The sequence below is a fragment of the Camelus ferus genome, chromosome 25 (assembly GCF_009834535.1).
Source record: "Camelus ferus isolate YT-003-E chromosome 25, BCGSAC_Cfer_1.0, whole genome shotgun sequence".
Lineage (NCBI taxonomy): Eukaryota > Metazoa > Chordata > Mammalia > Artiodactyla > Camelidae > Camelus > Camelus ferus.
In genome coordinates, this window is record NC_045720.1 from 18,637,566 (window position 1) to 18,657,212 (window position 19,647).

Here is a 19,647-nt window from a genome sequence, read left to right on the forward strand (position 1 = left end):
TAGAAGGCCACGTACTTGGCTTCCCATCCGTGATGTGAGGTCCAACTCTCTAATTAGGCTTCCCCCTCGTCGGCTATTGTATCTCCTTGTAATTATAACAAGTTGGCATGGCTTGTATGTGAGCAAGCCCATGAATGACGTAGGCCTGTTTTCTGACATTTAAATTAGAAAAATAAATTTGCCTAGAGCAGAATGGAGGGGCTACCAGAAAGCCCTGGACCAAACAGTCTATCTTTAGAAATCTCATTTCCTATTTGTTTGTATAAAGCATTTCAGGAAGTCTTAGGTGCTGGGATGATGAGAGAGGTGTAAGGCAACTCTACCAGCCACCCACAGGTAAGATGTTAATTACGCTGGGTAAGAGCCCAGCACTGGTTGCAAACTAGATCTGTGAACTGTAAGACGGGTGATTTTCCACTGAAAAAATATTTTTCCGTTCTGGGGGTTATGCTGCTGACCTGAGACAGTGGTTTAATAGTAGAGCCATTGAGCACATCCTCCATCCCTTCTTTGCCCAGGACTCTCTCAAAGTCCAGGCAGGCTAAGCCCAGTGACAGCATCTCTGGCGCGGAAATGCAGGCTCTAATGTTCTCCATTGTTTGCGCGTTTCTCCAGATGCCGGTCCACTTCGGCCTGGGTGGTCCAAGCTTGTGCTGCAGGCAGCTGCCGAGGTTCCAGCAGGCTGGAAGCCTCTGACGCAACCTTCCTTGTGTGGACTGATTGGCCAAGAGCTGGCAGCCAGCCACGGGTGTTTTTTTTTCCCCCTTCGCAGTGTTTGCACTTTTATGTCTAAGCTGCTACCTCTGCTGAGCTGAATGGAAGCAAAGTGTTTGAGCTTTACTTTCAAAACCCAGAAGGGTTTGTGAGAAGAAAGTGGTACCCAGGTTCTCTTGTGGGTTTCTCGTAGAGGATAGTGGCAGTTTATTTTTTTGGTGGGCATTTATAGATTCAGATTATCTCAGAGTTTTGTGCTTTCTTTTATTTCTGCTTTATGCATTTGAAAACATCATTGATTAAAATGATGTAAAGGCAGTTTGTTAATGATCTTTTGCGTTCTCCGGCATCGCCAACAGAAGGCTCAAACATAAATGGAGGACCTGATTTACAGTGAGTCTCACTTTGATTTCAGAGACAAACCAAAGTTATCACTTCATTGTCTTTTCTTCAAGTGTTTCCATTATCCATTGAGAATACTTGGGCTTGAACCAGGGAAGGGAAGAAATTGCTTTTTGTTGAGGGTCAACCATGTTCCAGTCACTTTCAACAGTCTGAACCGGCTAATCCTCGCAACAGTCCAATAAGGCAGGCACTCTCAGTGTCCTGATTTGACAAAAGAGGGAATTCAAACCCAGAGACGTTAAGCAGCTTGGCCAGCCTTACAGTATAGGGATGCCAGGAACTGAACCCTGGTTACAGAGGCTCCAAAGCCCATGCTTTACCATCGCCACTATTGATCTCCTGGGCTCTGTCTAATTTTGCAGCAGCTAATGCACGAGGCCAGTGCTCCAACCTAGGAGCCATTTAAGTAGAAAGACTGCTTTGAACCAGGAGCACCGATTGTCTGTCTTATTCACTCCTAGATTCCTGTAGTGTGGAATAGAGTTATATATATATAAAAGATTCTCAGTAAATATTTTCTGAGTGGATACTTAAAAAAAACAAACACCTTAATTCTTACAGTCGTGTTCTTGAAACCTGTGAACTTTGATCTCAATTATGGTGGGGTTTTTTGTTTTTTTTCCCTTGGTGTGGAACTTGGAAGCCTCTTCTATACTTTCTGAATTATGCTTTGAAAGAAATGAGAGACCTCATTGTCTGGTTCTAACTGGTACAGTGAATGCCAGCAACTTAAGCCCTTTCTGCTGCCCACGAGGAAATCAACTACTGGACAAATGCCTGGGGGAAAAAAGTACAATTTGTGTCTTACCTGATTTGAAAAGCCTTGTCTTGACATTCAGAGGCAAACTAGTGAAGTTCAGGCACCATCATATTCGATGAGCTCTGTTTAAGTGCAAAACTTATTTAAAGAGACACTGCTTGCACTAGAAATGCCAATAGCCAATGGATACGATGCCAGGCTTGTCAAGCTGCAATCTTTTCCTGCCTTATTTTATGGTAGTGCGGGATACCATATGTCTCAAGGATTCAAACTCTGAGACGGCATTGGATACCTAAATTGTGTCAAACTGCTCTGGCCCAAGTAGATCTACTTAGTGGAAAATGCAAGGTGGGAGAGTAATTTAAATTATCAGTCTTTTTTGAGGAGCAAAATAATCAATCTCTGTATTTTTCTTTTGACTAATCTCATGAAATATGAAAAGATAATTATGGTAAAGATATATTTGCAATTCATTAAGACTATTTCTAATCTTTTATAAACTATCTTTTGCAAGAATATTTAAGAGACCATATAGGAAGTGCATTTATAATGATAATACCAAAAACCAGTCCTTTTGTGTACCAATTACTAGTACAAAAAAGGATCTTACCTGTATTATCTCAGAGGTGGGTATTTTTAATCTTCACATGTGTGAAAATTGAGGTTCTGAGAGGTTAAAATCACACAGCCAGGAAGAAGCAGAAATGGGATTTGAGTCCAGGTTTATCTGAGAACCAAGTCCATGGCAGGCCCTTATGGATTGGGACACTATTTCCTTTTTTTTTAATGTGTGTAGTGTTTTTTGGGGGGTGGGGGTGGGGGTGGGGGTATGTAATGTGGCTTATTTATTTATTTAATGGCGGTACTGGGGATTGAATCCAGGACCTCGTGCATGCTAAGCACGTGCTTGACCACAGAGCTATACCCTCACTCTTGGGACACTATTTCCTCGTGAAATAATGGAAGCTTTCTGGTTAGTGTGGTTTTCTTACTGTTGTCCTTCTTAAAGGATAATAATGTTTCTGATAGATATGAATTATGCTTCTCTAAATCTTAATTACTTGTGTATTTATTAATTAAGTTACTCGGTCTCTGCGTACTGAGGGAGGCTATTTCGATGCTGATGCCCTGCTGTGTTTTGGCAGAGGACAACCTGTCCCAGGAACCCAGATGCCATTTTGTGAAGGTATGATGAGGTCTTGGGCCAGTGAGGCAACGCAGACCATAGGGCTAGAGAGGGAACCTGCGGTGACCGGAACCAATAGAAGAAGAGATCCTGATCCGTAACCGACAATGTGATTGTGTGGCTTGGGAATGTCCTATGGAGAGTTTTCTCTCTTGCTGGAGTTTGGTCCAGTTCAGTATGATGCTGGGTCACATTTCAGTGTGAGACGTGGGACGACGTGGTGGAGAAGACTGACGATGTGTGAGAGACCACATCTCCCCGGGTGTCTCCCTTACCCTCATGCCACTACCACACCCACCATCCTTCTAACACCACACGTGTAGGGTTTGTTTCCACACCAAGCAGCTCTCTCTGATACCAGCTGGATGTCCTACATGTCAGTTTAGTTCTGACGCTAGAGTTAGTGCTGACCCCACAGGGGAAGGGCTCAGTCCCACGAGACTGCCCCCCACTTGAGACACCATTCACAAGTGGTAGGTCCCCAAGATTACCCACCACTTCTATTCAACTTGGCTACACATTTGAGGTTCCTATGGCCCACCTCCTTGAACTGGATCACAGCCTTCCCTCAAGGTCTGCAAGGGATTGGTTCTAGGACCCCCTGTGGATACCCAAGTCCATGGATGCTCAAGACCCTAATATAAAATGCAATAGTATTTACACATAACCTAGCACATCTTCTCATATACTTTAAATCGGCTCTAGATTACTTTCAATGCCTAACTCAATGTAGATGCTATGTGAATAGTTGCAAATACAGTGCAAATGCTACATAAATACTTGCTAGTACATGGTAAATTCAAGTTTTGCTTTTTTGAACTTGGGATTTTTTTTTTCCCCTCTGGATAATTTCCATCAGTGGCTGGTGGATGCTGAATGCATGGATGCAAAACCTGTGGATAAGAACATATTTGCTAGAACAGCTCACAGAGCTCAGGGGAACACATTTCCCAGTTTATTTACAGTAAAAGGTATGATAACAGACAGATGAACAGCCAGAGGAAGAGATACACAGGGCGAGGTCTGGAAGGGTCCCAAGTGCAAGAGCTTCTGTCCCCATGGAGTTGAGTTGCACCATCACTGGTTATTTTTTTATTATTTTTTTTTTTACCAATTTGGAAGCTCCTTGTACCCCATACTATTGATTTTTGTGGAGGCTTCATCACAGAGGGCTGATTGATTACTAACTCCATTTCTGGCTCCTCTTCCCTCTCTGGAGAACAGAGGGTGGAACTGAAAATCGCAAGCATCTAATTGCGGGGTTGGTCTTTCTGGTGGCCAGCTCCCATGCAGGAGTCCTCCAAGAGTCCCCACCTCATTGGAACAAAAGACACTGCTGTCTCCCAGGAAATTCCAAGGGGTGGAGGAGCTCTGTGTCAGGGACCAGGGTCAAAGAGAAAATGTTGGAACACAAGATTCGCCCAGCACCCCTATTTGCAAAGGTTTTAGTTGCTTTGTGTTAGGATCCAGAGGAAGAGGTGCACTGAGAGGGGGGAGTTGGGACCCATATATATATTGCTAATTATTTCTCACTGGACCAGACTTTTTTTTAAGTACCTGTAACAGACAGAAATGCAACATCCTTTCCCAATTCTCCGTTTTCCTCTCTGCCTCACGCTCCCGTCGCCAAGCTATTGTATCTCCAGTGTATCTTACACGTATATTTGATCTCATTTGTGTCAGATATTTGTTCCTTTCAGACACCGACCTTGGCACACACTTGCCTTTGGCTCTGTAATGACTACGGGTCATGTGTTACAAAAAGGCTTATTGCACAGTTAGAGAAATTGCCTTAGTAGCTTGTTTCCTGTGTTTTTCATACCCTAGTTTAATACTGTATTAATGAGGCTTTATTTGTTATGTCAAGATGCTTTCTTTCCTCCATGCCTGAATTCCTTTTAGGGTTATTTTATGCATTTTGGAGCGGCCATACATACTTTTTAAAATGTTCAGTAGAATTTCATTCGATTCTTTGAAAATTGATCAACAGTCATTCTTCAGCCATTTCCAACCTTGTAGTTATTTAAAAGTAATACGTTTAATTTTTCTAAAAGTGCTGTATAATTCGGACCTTTCTGGTTCATATATGGTTCCTTTCCTTTTTTCTCCTTCATTTGAGTTAATGTAACTTATTTTACACATACTTTGATGACAGATACATATGTTAAAAGAGACTAGTTATTATATTATTACCCCATATATATAATTGTTGTCCTTCATTGCTAATAATAATCACCAACAGTTATATGGAAGGGATAGCTTGCAAGTGCTTTTGCCTACGATATTATTACTTCCATTGAACAGATCAAGAGATGACATTAAGTGAGAGATGACTAGTACATGGCAGGGCAGTCATGTCAAGCTGGATCTTCTAACTCCAAAATACATTCTTCGCGAAAAATGTCGCAATGCTTTGTTGAGAGTTACTGTATTTATGTATGGGTAAAAATAGGTGAATCTGATGGAGAACTGTGAAATCAAGATTACGCATTTATCTGAGACCCCTTCTTTCATAAAAATGTAGCAAGCATTTTTGTGCTCACATTGCATATGGTGCTGAGTAGATGTATGGGCTTTTTCTACAAGAGTTGTAACCTTATCTCTCCAGTCTTAAGGTTAAGCATTTTTAATTTCTCCTCTCCCTTCCTTTAGTTTTGATATAATGGAGATCAGAGGAACGGTAGTCTGTGACCGTCAGTAAGTTTTCTGAACTTGTTTTCCTCATTTGATATGATACCACAGTCGGTGGCTGTAAGGATTTGAACGTAAAACACCTTGGAATGTGCCATGCAGAAGTATTTCATGTCATTATTGCATTCATGTTGTATATTATTTCTGGGATTGATTTATAAGAGTTATGGAATTAACAATTTTTATGTTAATCACAGAGTAATTCATTGCATCACTCCAAGTTCAAATATCATTCTCCAGAGTTTTTGCTCATTGGCTTAAAGGGATCAGAGAGGCCATTCAGTGAGCTATTTAATTAGTTGACTGATTTCTTAAAAACTCAACCATCGTTTAGTTCAAATGAAAAAACCAAGCTCAGAGAAATAGTGAATGATTTGATCATAGGATAAGTTAAGTGAGAGAAAATAAGTAAACTTAGGTCTTCTAATCCCAAATTGGTGGGCAGCATCTCCAGTGGAACGAGCCCAGATCTGGAAAGCACATGGTACTCATTGTATATCCCGATTCAGAGGTAACTCAATGTGTTCGTATTTAGGCATCTTACACCAATTTCCAGGCCAGGGTGGGGGACTCACAAGTGTCCCACGTGTAATGTTGTTTCTTTAGAGACCAAAACAATTTCCCAGATATGTTAACCTAGACGTTCTGGACCACTCTTATCTGCTGTCGCTACTTCCTGATTGCTGCCTCAGTGGCGGGGTCTCAGTTACTCCCTCTTCTTCAGGAGGAGAATCAATTCCTGACTGATATAAAAGGCTTTCCTAAAGCCAGACACCAGTCATCTGAAGACGTGCAAGCAGTGTTAGTACCTTTCTCTTCATACTTAGGATAGAAAAGTGGTTTTACATGGAATTCATAAACTCAGCCTGAAATAAATATTTGGATTCATCCATCAACATTCACCCATGCATTGGCACTATTTACGCAGGTGGCCTAGGGATTTGATGCAAATAGCTTGGAGATCACAATACAGAAACTCTCATGCATGAGCAGCCATCCTCAGTGTTTTGGACAAATAAATAGAAAATAATGCCAATTTGCCTCTGTTTGCTTTGAGACCAAACGGCTGCACTTCATGAGAAGCAAGGAGGGATTCATTTAATAACCTTCAGGAGCTTGGTGCTCCTCCATTTGAGTTGAGAAGCACTTCTTGTTTGTATCTTGGGCGGCCTCTTTCCAGCACTCCTGGAAGCTGATTCTGTTACCCGCACACTTACCTCCTTTAATAATGGTGATGAATGTTCACTCGTGACATCTGTCATGGAATTTAGAATTCTCAGCAGAAGTGCATTTGGTACCATATATGTGTCTTTAATGGGATTGAATGCGAGAGGCATACAGAGTAAGAGAGACTTTTAAAGTCATGATTGTTAGGAATGGCTTCAGTCTTTTCGATCGGTCTGTAAAGGGTTTGTCTGCGACAGGTGAACTTCCAGCCAGCTGAAGAGGTGATCTGTTAACTCAGGTACTGTGGAACATATCTTAAAGCTGTTTTTTTTTTCCCTCCACAAATCTTTGCAAAGCATATGAATCTGCATAGGGGAGAAACATCTCCATAGAAAACACGTCCAAATGACAGATTTTTATGGTCTAGACATTCCAGAATTTCATAAAATTTACAAGGCTCCAGTAAAATGTGGTAGAAAAACTCATAAAACTCCAGTGGCTTGAAATGAAACATTTTCGTGGAGTGGAAATCAACCTGCTTTGATTAAAACACAGTTCAAAGGGAAGTAAACCACTGCGATGCGACAGATTTAATTAAAATAGTGCCTTTTCAACATCCTCCACCACTCCTTTCCATTGCCTTCTCAGCAGTGAAAAACGGTATATGGAGAAGTTACCGACTATTTATTACTGCAGTGACCCTGCACCTGTGTCCTTATTAGGACCATTAGGGAGGAATATTGTTTCCCTGAAATAGTATCTTGTCAAACACGCACAAGTGCACACGCACATGGGCACACAGTCATGCACCTTTTGGACTTTCACTTGGGAGAGAAGCAATGTATAGATCTCCCTCTTATGTAGGAAAGAATCATTTGCATCCTGTTTAAATGTAGTTTCCATGTTGGGTCATGGGCATGTTGGCAGGCAAGCTGAATCCTCTCCCATTGAACTGAATAATTATTAGGTGCCAGCTGTGCTTTTCTGAGCACATCCCTGTGGTGCTTTGCTTTGGTTGGTAACTGGGTTTCTGAGGTGGAGATTTGTGAATCTACACTTTTCTTGTTAGCAAACAGTTTAAACCCCTCTCCTTATGATGGGGCTATTTCTCTGACAGGCAGTCTCATCTCCCAGAGACCCTTTCACTTACTTCAGTCCCAGGAAGTGGGATTTTTCTGACCCTGTCCCCCAAATCAAGTGGAGTGCACTCTAAGTGGTTTCTCACGTGTGTTTATTTATGGTGACTAATGATATCTCACATTTATTTAGAGCTTATTATGTTTCAAAACTTACTCTAGGCACCTTACACGTCTTAACTCACTTAATCTTCACCACAACCACATCAAGAATGTACTTTTATTATCCCTGCATTAGAGATGAGAAAGTGAAGCCAAAGGGAGGTGAAGTACTTTGCCGAGGGTCCCATGGGCCATCCAGGATTTGAAGCCCGGGGTCAGATACTTGCTTGTCTGTGGGCTGCTGTTGGTCCCCACAGTGTGGGTGTTGAGGAGGGCACCTTCTCCCCAGTCATTTTCTATAGGGTAGGGCTTCCACTGCCACCCTGAGGGTTGGTCCTGCACAAAGGAACCAGGACAAGAGCCTGTGAGCAGCTGAAACTGGATTGTTCTCAGGTCACCAACTTGTGTCCCCATTGGTGTGGGCTCTACCATCAGGGGTGTGCCTTCTCCAGCTTCACGCGAGGCTCTGTGTAGGTTAGTGCTGTTAGAAGGGAACTCTTGCTCTGCTTTCCTGGGAGGGAAATGCATGGGAAGAACGTTTTGGGTCTCTTTCTAGCCTCCATTTCTCTGTAGAAGCCATTTCAGTACACCCTTGCTGGTGTCCAGCTGTGTCTGTGATTGGGATGGTGGTGATGAAGTTAAATTCAGGGGGTGTGTGTGTGTGTGGATGGTGGAACTGGAAAGTGAATTGTGGCTTCAGATCTAAGCAAAGTCTCTTAGGTTGGGTTCTTCAGAAGAAGAGCCGTGGAGGGACTTGAGTGCATGTGGTTTATTGAGAAAATGTTCTTCAGGAAACCCATCAAGGAGCAAAGGAAGCAGCAGAGGGGAGGAGGGAGAGCTGAGCGAGGAACGATGTGGTCTCAGGTCAAGTTCACCTGATCCACAGGGGAAGGCCCCAGCACAGAGACCACCACACAGTTACCTCTCCTTGAGACAGAGGGGACTGCTGGGGTGGGGAGGGAGGAGAAGATGGTGGGCTTGGAACTTCTCAGGTGAAGTGACTCCCTCAGCTGAGGACAACTCTTCAGTTAAGGGATGAGGGACATCTATGAGATGTTATGCCACCAACACTCACGGCACTGAGGGTGTGCACACTGGGCCCTGAAAGGGACCTGGGTGTGGTACCAAGCTCTGTTGGTAAATTTATCTTTAACAGAAATATAATTTTTTTTAATCTTTTTCTGTTTGACTCATATATCTACTCTTCAAATATAGGAGGAAAACAGGTGTGATTATCACTCTAAAACCCCAGCAGTAGGCGACCAAGCTTTACTCTGCATTAATACCAGCTTGAGATGGCTTAGAGAATAACCACACATTTATTTAAGCTTTTCATCACAGCACTGTAGGATCAAGTTTGTCTAGAGGGAGGAAATGAAAATAATAATTTGTTTGCTTTGATTATTTTTCTTCTAATAAACAAAGGGAATGACTCTTAGTTGCATATCATAAAAGAAGAGAACAAGAGAAGTCAGAGTAAATACGTGAGTGGTGCTTTTGGCTAACGTTGTTGAGATTATTCCAGCCGTGAAGCCTCTATGAAGAATGCATAACATATTGGGGAGAATTCTGGTTTTAAAGAAGGTCAGAGGTAGGTTCAAATGGAGATTCTGCCCTTGGTAGACTGCTTCCACTTAGGAAAATTACTTAATCTCTTTGAGATTCATTCTCTTCGTAAGTTTGTTGGGAGACACAATAAGATGTTGTATCTGAAGCTTCTCTTGTGGTCTGTGGCACACAGTAGGTGCATGAAACATAAAAACACTCATTCAAAAAAGATGTATTGCCTGTTCTACTATAATATATGCTGAACAGTGCACTAGGTACCGGGGCTATCAGAATGGATATGACACAGTCTTTTGCTCCCAAGAGCTCTTGGTCTAGTGAGGGAAAGAGACACATGAGTAACTAATTAAGTATTTTAGTGGGACAAAAGAGGAGGAGCTTTGGGAGAGCAGATGAGGAAAGAATTCCCTGGGGGAAGTCCAGAAAGTCTTTGCAAGGGAGAAAAAAATGGACTTGGATTTCGCAAGATGGGAGCAAGCTTGCTAAAGGGTAGAGGAAAACTGTAGACGGCATGGATGCATGGAAAGGGATGTGGTGTTTAAACTCTATGGGAAGGGTCACCAATGAGTAAATATACAATAAGGGCTGCCTCAGACTCTGTTGTGGGCCATCCTGATGTTCTGCCTCTTACTGAAAGCCAATATCCACACCTCATTTTGGTCCTGTAACCTTCTGAACTGCATGATTATGTATGACACTTTATCCCCATCCCCAAACATGATTTCCGTAAAAGTCGATGAACCCTTAATGATGATTAAGATTATGATGATATATTTAAATTAATATAGGTGTATTGGATGCATCAGAGGTGTGTAAAAAATTGATATGTGTATTTTGTTTACCTTGCATTCACTGAAATACAGCTTAATGAACTGGAGACCCAATGTTTACATAAATATGATGTTGAAACTTTTCTAAAAAAAGGTGTTTTTTTTGGATATTAAAAAGAAATTCCTAGTATATCTGTAAAAATCAATAGTTCTTGTTTTGGAGTAGTTTAACCTGAGAAGACTATGGCTTTAGGATCTTTTAATCACCAAGGAGGAACAAATAAGCTGGAGACATCACTCTCGACAGATAAAAGGAGCAGTCTTTACTTTCTGTCTACCGACACTCTACACTCCTCGTTACTAACAATACTCTGATTTGCTCAGGTGTCTGGTGTTGTAGATCCCTTTCCTAGCCATGGGGGATAAACAGTGATTCAGGCATAATGTCATGTCCCCTTACCAGCAATTGTTTTAGAGGTGGACTTGCCGACCATTTCTGGCCAATGGGACCTGCAGTGACATTGTCTGGGGGCTTCTGGGTAAGATTTTCCTCTTGGTGAAAAGGCAAAGCTGTCTAAGACAAAGTGCTCCCCACCTTGTTCCAGCTTTGGATATTTTCACGTGTGGGAATATAATTCGTGGAGCCACTGCAGCCATCTTGAGATCATGAGGTGGGTGGAGCCAAGACAACTGCAGAGAAAACAAGTCAATTTCTGAATAGTTGAGCTGCAGAATCAACCCTGGAACTATCTCTGGATTATGTAGTATATTAGAAAAATAAGCCATAGTTGTTTGAGCCAATTGTAGGGAGGTACTCAATTACTTGCAGCTCAAAGTGTCCTAAATAATAATTTATTCCCATTTTACAGGTTAGATCACTGAGTTATAGGGGGCCAAATTATTTATTCATAATCTTACTGATACTGAGCAGGGAAGAAAAGCTAGATCTGTTGGAATCCAAAGCCCAGTCTCTGTGTCTTGTAAAAAACAACTTAAGTTAAAAAAAATTTTCTCTTCCTCATCTGTTGGACTATTTCATCCATTTTTTCCCCCTCAGGAGTTGCCTCTGGTCAAGTATCAGGGTAACACAGTAGTTCAAAAACACATGAATGTTCCATTAACTTTACTGTATAATAGCTAATCATTACAATTTATTGACAGTTTGATATACACCGTGTGCTAAGTGCTTTACATGCATTATTTTATTCTTACAACAGCCTCATGAGGTAGGTTGTTTCATGTGAGGAAAATGCATTTCTGAAAGGTTAAACGACGTGCCTAAAGTCATAGAGCTCATAGTGGCAGAGCCAGGGTACAAACCCACCCGTACCAGTATTTATAACCACCGTGCTGTACTTTGCAGATCCCTGTAATCTTGCTCTATGTAAGCCAACTGAAAATTCTGACAAAAAAAAAATAAACAGTTTTCCCAGCTTCTTTCTTGCTTTTATAAGGCAAACCACACTGCCAATAGACGTTTCTGCAAGAATACATTTTACTTTTGCCAAGACAAAAGAGGAATTAACTTAATGTGGTGCCCAGCTGTTTGCCAATAAATTATAATATGTGAGGCTGGACGAGAGTGTAGAAACCATCTTGTCCAGCTTTCCCGCCCCAGACTAGCCTCCCCAAGTAGAGGTTATTCAACCTTTGTGGGGAAACTTCTGCTGACCTTGTAATGGCTCACTTTGGCATAGCTCCAGTTGTTAGAGAACTCTTCCTTTTTATTGATTTTCTTTTTTTTTTTTGTAACGTCATTTTAGAGATTCTAGGCCAATCTTCTGTACAGGTACAAGCTTTGGCATCACAGAGATCTGGGTTGGTATCCTCCCAACATGGAGTATTGTTCGTCCTTGCTAAGCTCTGGTTTGCTTATTATTAAGATGGGCAAGAGCATCTCTCATAGTATGGGGTCAAAGTCAGGGTGGAAGGAAAGACTCACATCTCTAGTACAAGTTCTCAAGGGACTCTGAGTGGTTTGGTTACATACTTCTTTAAGGGTAAAACTTATGAGGCAGGCGACCTCATAGGCCACTGGGGATAAGGTAATTTGTCTGTCCTTGTGTCAGGTGCCCTGTTGTGCCTGAGGGCCAAATGTCACATGATCTAATATCCCACTTTAAGAGTATGCCACAGGTACACCTCATCAGAGACTGCGCGTGCCGCAGTTACGTTCAGGGCGTGGCCACAGACATAGCAGTGATAGCTAGTGAGGGTACTGCCTGGTACCCACAGCTGGTTTGGTATATAATGCTCAATATATGTTACTTCATTTGATTTTTTCCCTATTCCACGTGCAAACCTTTCAGGTTCTTAGAGACAGCTCTCACTCAGTTCAGTTCACCAAATACCCACTGAATGTGCTGCGTTTGTATTAGTTTCCAAACTCTGCTGCAACTCCCCCAATGCAGGGATCGCATCTTTTAATTCTTTAGTCTTGTTCTGTAAGCCTTAGATCATGATAGAGTCCAAAGTTGACAAGCCTTCAAAGTTTGACAGTTCCCCCAGCTGACTCTGATCTACCATCACACTGAAGTTTCCGTTCTTCAATAAGGGAAGCAGAGTTATGACACCCAGTTATTTGGGGCCCCCACAGTTCCTAAGAGTCTCTATTGGATGGTGAATGGCTGAAACTTTAAAATCTAGGAGAGACTGCACTGGGGGACTTTGGAGGTTGTCGACTGGCTTTCTATCCTTCTCCATTTTCTGTTGCCACAGTTGAGACCTGTGTCCTAAGTTATCCCAGTTCTAATTGTCGTCGAAGTTTAGTGTGCATAGGACCTGGGGACATTTTGCAGATTTCTAGACTTCATCCCCTAAGGATCCTGATTTATGTGGAGCCTCAGAATTGACTTTTAAAAATAACCCCCACCAAGCAAGATCATCATTTTGAGAAGCATGGAGGTAGGGTAAATAGAAGAACCCTTAGATTGTCAGCTCAGCGGTTTTCTGTTAAAGTAACCCTGCTGTGGGTTCAGCAGTGGCCATCTTCCTGGATTCAGACTCTGGCCCTTATTTCTTCCTTGTGAGAAAATACTTGCCTTTCACCCCAGTGTTGACCCTTGTCTGATAAACACTCCCTTCCACACCTCTCAGAAACTAGGAACTTGGTGCCGGATCCCAGTCCCTTATGGCTGGGTTCCTGTTCTCTGTACTCACTTAAGGTAGGGATTTCTCGATCCAGAAGAAGGCCAGGGGCAGGTAGTTGATGAGATGAGGATGACGGAGGCAGGTCTGACTTGCTGAGGCGTCTCTGGTGTGATACAGTTGAACTCCTAGCACCATCCCTACAAATTGTCTTCCTTGAATTTTTCTTCACTATTCAAATTGCTCTTTGGCTTCCTAGCTCAAATTTAGGCTTATTTTTGGTTTTCTGGCTCTAGTTTTTGAATGTGTAAACTCCTGTTTCTGACTCCCTGGCCTGACCCTCCACCACTTCTAGACTATGTCCTGGTCTAATGTTCTGTCATGTATTCCTATGAAAACTGATCTAACAATAATAATAATTAATGATGATACTGCCACTGGTACTAAGTATCTACAGAGCACATAAATATGCTTTACAGTCACAGCAAATGTATGTAGTAGATCCCAGTTTTTCTCCCAAGTTTTATTTGTTTTTTTATTTGAGGGGGTAATTAGATTTGCTTACTTACGAATTTATTTTAACGGAGGTACTGGGGATTGAACCCAGGACCTTGTGCATGCTAAGTGTGCACTCTACCACTGAGCTATACACTTCCTTCCTCTCCAGGTTTTTAATAAAGAAAGAGGCTAGAGTTATACAGCTGTTAAGTGGCAGAGCCAGAATGAGTTGCAGACAGTCTCACTTCTGGAGCTGTGTTCTCTTCAAGGACATTACATTGCTCTGTTCCGTCTCTTCTGTACCCACCATGGCTCACCAAGTGACAAAGAAGTCTTCGAAAAAGCTTACTTTTCCTTTAATGTATATGATAAAGTAGGGAGATGGGGGATGAAAGTTCCCCCAGATTCCTTTTGGGAACCCCTTGGGCACCATTGAATATTTCAACACATTGTCCCTCCTCCAAAAGAACACTTTTGAAACCATGACATCCTGTTATATCTCCTAACTAGTGAGATCATCCTCATGGCTCTGGGGTGGGGAGGGGAGCTGTGTTGCATTTTATCAGTGGTGCCTTTGTTGCACAATTTCTACTTTTGCTCTTGAAGATACAATGAAAGATTTATGCCTGATGGACTGTGATGTGGTTTGCATCTAAGAGAAAAAAAATTCCCCCCCCCCCAAAATACCATATCCCCAAATGATTTCATAATTGCAAACAGTGTTGACGAGCTCTTTGGCTTAAATCAGTTTATAACATATTTTCTGTGTTTTTGTGTAGATATGTTTTGATGTGCTTGCTAAGGAAAAATAATTAAAACCCCTCTGCCATTTCTAATTGAGAAGAAAGAAATGCAACCCATTAGTTGATGTCTACCATAATAAGATTTTTTTTTTTTCTCCCTCATTTCATTCCAGATTTGTTTCAAGGATTAACTTGCAGTTAAATAGTTTCAGGTCTGAACGCCAGCCATGTTTCTCATTATTGGAGATCAAAATGGCTTAATTCCCTTTGTGTGTTGGTGCCACTAAAACACAAGGGAATCTTAAAACTACAAACTTTGAATGGAAGCACCACATTTTCCTAGACAATCTGTCCAGCAGAGCTTGTGTTCTTCCTGCATTTACTGTTGGAACAGGGCTTCGTACTGACAAGTTTCAGGGTTCTGGTGTTGTGCGCGGACTAGGCAAGGCTTATCGTGAATCCAGTTACTCTTGTATCTTTGGATATGTTGAAGAGACCCTTGCTTTCTCATGCTCCTTGCGTCAACTATTGTCTTTGATCTTTAAGCAGAATGTGGCCATCCAGCTGATGGGATGGTCAAGACTGTCATCTAGTTTAATCTAGGGGCCTCTGGATTTAAACAGACATGATTTAAAAATTTTTTTAAAGAAATTTTATTTTATTTTCTATTCGGGGGAGGTTGGTAGGTCTATTTATTATTAGTTATTTTTTATTTTTTTTACTGGAGGCACTAGGGGTTGAACCCAGGACCTTGTACATGCTAAGCATGTGCTCTACCACCTGAGCTATACCTTCCCCCCATGATTTTAAATTTTGATTCCACTTCCAGCTATATAACACTGGGTTAATTTTGAAAACTTTCCTCACCTGTAAAACAGGGCCAATGATGGTACCTATTTATTGGCTGTAAATGGCATACAAGAGATAATGCGTGTTAAAGCATTGCTGAGCAACGGAGGGCATGGTCGGTGACCAGTTCGTCCCGTTGTTAGGTTACCCTATTGTAGGTATATTACCCAGGGTGTTGTGTTACCTAGAATGAGGTGGAGTCTCAGTTCCCGTCTTGGTATCTGGGTTGGGCTCAGTGACTTGATTAGCCGACAGAATGTGCCAAAGGGACATTCTGGAACTTCCAAGGCTGAGTAATAAGAAGCCTTGCAGCTTTTGCCTGGGTGTTTCGGAATGCTTGCTCTGAGGAGAATCAGCTGCAGGCTGTGAGCAGCTCAAGACACATCGAAAGGCCATTTACAGGCACTCAGGTGGACAGCCCCAGCCGAGTTCCTGGCCGACAGGCCCTGGGCGTATAGGCGAGTCATCTTGGATGCCCAGCCTGAGATGTCTTGCCTTAGAACGACAAGCGCTGATTCCAAAGGCTTTTGAAGATTTGTTTTTTCAGTTCTAGCCTTTCATTGTGACCTTGCTGATCTTGGCTATCTGGCTGATTCAGGCTAAACAGTTAGACCCGAAGGGAGCATTGTTGGGGCACAGGGGCATGAGGGCAACAAATAGCAGCCCTTTGCTCAAGATCTGAACCAATGGAGAGGGAAGATCAAGGGGTAAGGGAAATGGAGACCAACATTTCACTTTTATGACTGATGAAACTGAGAGCGAAGCCTGCGGCGTGTGTCTGTGGCTTCCTTGTGGAGACCCCCAGAAGGATCTAGGTTTACCTTTTTCAACAGGTGCAGGGCATTGAACTCACTCTAGAGGAGCAAAGAACATGACAGCTTGCTCTCAAGAGGAGGTGACAGGGGTCTTCGTGCTCATCCCAAACTCGCCAGTCCAGGGGAAGGGGCTGAGGAGGTGGTGAGGAGCTGGTGGCATTGTGCCAATGATCGTCCTCCACCTGGAAGGAAACCTCAGGAGTGGGGACAGGGGCCCCTCTGTCAGGACTGTCTACCTCAGTATCTCTTGAGTTCAAGAAATAAGTGACCCGGGTTTTACTTTGTGAAGACACAGTTTGTGGTGCCAGATTCAGCCTGAGGCATTGCACTTTACTTGTGGGTTAAATTGGTTTATATCAATGAACTCATTCTTTTCTTCTAAATCCATAGAGTCCTGGTAACCGAAAGTCTCACATATAAAGAAGGAATTAAGTGAGGACCTTCCCTTAACCATTCTGTCTTCCATCTTTTCCTTACTACTTTCAATTTATGACCCCAACAATGAATCTTACATAAACTGCTTCAAAGTCTTCCTCCTAAAAGAACTGGTGGGATGGTGTTAGCAACCACACCGTTGATAATGAAGTCAAGGGAGAAAGTTCACTTTGAGTTAGTTACAAGACTCAATGCTCTAGCTTTATATAGAGGTGAGCTGTTTTATTATAAAACTGGGTGCCCTTACCCTTGTCCAGCTGTTTAACAAACAGTGCATCCTTGGTGACCAATGGAATCCAACTAGAGGGCGTAGATAACTGAGTGTGAGCCACAATTCCTATTGTTAAAGCAACTCAAAGTGCGTGTTCTATTGACAGGAGCGTGGAGATGACGGGCAGTGCGTTCAGGATGCAGACGTTCTGAGGTATGTTTCCAAGTTGTGCTTTGCAGGAGATCTTAGCCACACACACGCACACACACGCGCGCACACACACCCTTTCCGAGTCTTAGAATCTTAGTTATGCATGAACAGAAGGGTCCCACTAATTCTTTCCTTTCTGTGCCATCACTTGGACCTTCTCCAGATCAGGAGTCCTTGCCTCTGTGCTAAGACTCTTCTCTTACTACTTTCATTCTAGTACTGATATCATTGCTTTTTCAGTTTTTACAAAATCTGTTTCAAATGTTTCACTAGGCTGTGAACTCCGCAGGAGCAGGGTTGAGGCTGTCTTATGCAGAGTTGTGGGTAGCACCTCGCACAGTGTCTGACCCATAGGGGGTCTCAGCAAATATCTCCTTGAATTGAATCTCATGACAGTCCTCTTCCCAGGGCAGAGGAACGCAGATACACTGGGTCTGGGTTGAAGTGCAACTTCTGGCCCTAATCTGCAGACTCAGGTACAGTTTTCAGTGGCTCCTAAGATCCTTGAGGAATTAATCACACTAATTTTGTCTGGAATAACTTCACTGCCACTACACAAGAGCTTCCTAGACTTGGGAGTCCCAGTACCCCAATGTAAAAAGTCACATTACATTCATTCCTTGAAGTCTCTGTTTTGTCAGTCTGTGTGACTGGTTCCCAGTCCTTCAAGGAGGACTAAAACCAGGACTCAGACACAAAATGTAAGGGGCACCCAAAAATCTCAGTCATCAAGATAAATAATATTTTAATGCAATAGCTTGAAAAATCTAAATGAATGCAAACATTTCTTGATAAACAAAATATCAAAATTCTAAGTCAAGACCATTTCAGTATTCTTTATAAAAATTAAAAAAAAACTTTTTTTGAGCTGTCTTATTGATTTTGGACATTAAAAACTTGCGGGGGAAAGGAGTAATTACGTTTATTTATTTATTTGTTTATATTTTGATGCAGGTACTGGGGCTTGAACCCAGGACCTCATGCATGCTAAGCAGCATTCTATCACTGAGCCACATCTTACCCCCTTGGTCTTCTTGATTTACATTTTGCCTCTGAAAGGCACTAATTTATTGCCTCACTCCCCTTGCTTCATCTTGGCCTTGAAGCAGACAGAGCCAAAGGGAAATCTCCTCGGACCTGGCTTTCCTGATTTTCACTCCTTGATTTTTTTTTTTAAACAATATGGGGTGGAGGGGGAGATGGAATGGGCTTTAGCTAACTACTGAAAGGTAAACGCATAAACAAAGTCATAAAAAATGGAAGAAGTTGTCAAATCTGAAGTGTCACTAGGACAAAAGATTTGGCAGGGAAAACGTTGCATGTTTAATAATTGAATAACAAAAGGCTGAAATAAATAAAACTTAACAGCATGCAGCAACATGGCTGCATTGTTTCTTCCTCAAATGAATTTGTATGGCGCCATTTTTATGTGGAATCGATTTTTAAAAGGGCTTTTTCTTTAATTGTTTTGAATTTCCCTTAAGCAGCACAGGACGATGCTATATGCAAAGTTACTTTAAATGGGAGCAACTGTGTATGAAATCAGCTGGAGCCCCAATGGCCCCTTCTTCCCTGCTGGAAGAGCAGCCTTCATTTACACAGGAGGACAGGCAGCCAGAAAAAGGGAATATACAAACACGAAATCTCCAAGAGCCCTCTGGAATCACAGCCGAAAAACACATCGCTTAAGCGAAGAAGCCAAGTGGTTTTCGAATTTCCTACAAAGCAGCAGCTTTAGTGGGAGAGTGACCTTCTGGGGACCACGAGGTGGCTCTAGCTGGAAGGGTAGGGGCTGCCGCTTTGCAGGCTGTGGATGGGGGCTGCGTGGGGAAGATTGTTTCACTGGAGCAAAGCGTCTTGAAACTTTTCAGTTTCATTTGTTTCCAAACAGGAAAACAAAGTGCTGAAGGAACCTTAAAGAGAAGGGAAAGCCTCAGGCAAGTTTTTTTTTTTTTTTTTTCCTATGGAGGCACAGCTGTGGCTGTATCACAATATTTCCCAAGTGTTTTCTTTGGATCTCTTTACCTGGTGCCAACCCTACACAGCAGAAGTGGAAGAGAGTGGCTTGGTAGCAACCAAATTGCAGTCAGAATCCTGCGTTTTCTCCTGGCCCCTTTCTGGAGCACAGGGTGGGTCTGATTTGCTTATAAACGCGAGTGACCTTCCCTCCCCACCTCCCAGCGTATAGTTCTGGAGGTGCGGCTCCCGGCTCCCAGTAGCTTTCCTGCTGTGCTGATGGTGGAAAGGTGCAAAATCTTGGCTCATTGAGTCTGAAATGAGATGCAAGCAGACGCAGTACCAG

General features: G+C 42.5%; 1 long non-coding RNA gene across 1 annotated transcript in view; it reads left to right on the plus strand.

The window, feature by feature from the left end:
- Positions 1–17,332, plus strand: part of LOC116659882 — a 118,396-nt gene extending 101,064 nt beyond the window's left edge. The window contains exon 3 of the long non-coding RNA XR_004315255.1: positions 17,302–17,332. This is a non-coding gene — a long non-coding RNA (uncharacterized LOC116659882). The remainder of the gene's footprint in view (positions 1–17,301) is intronic.
- The last annotated feature ends 2,315 nt before the right edge of the window (positions 17,333–19,647 follow it).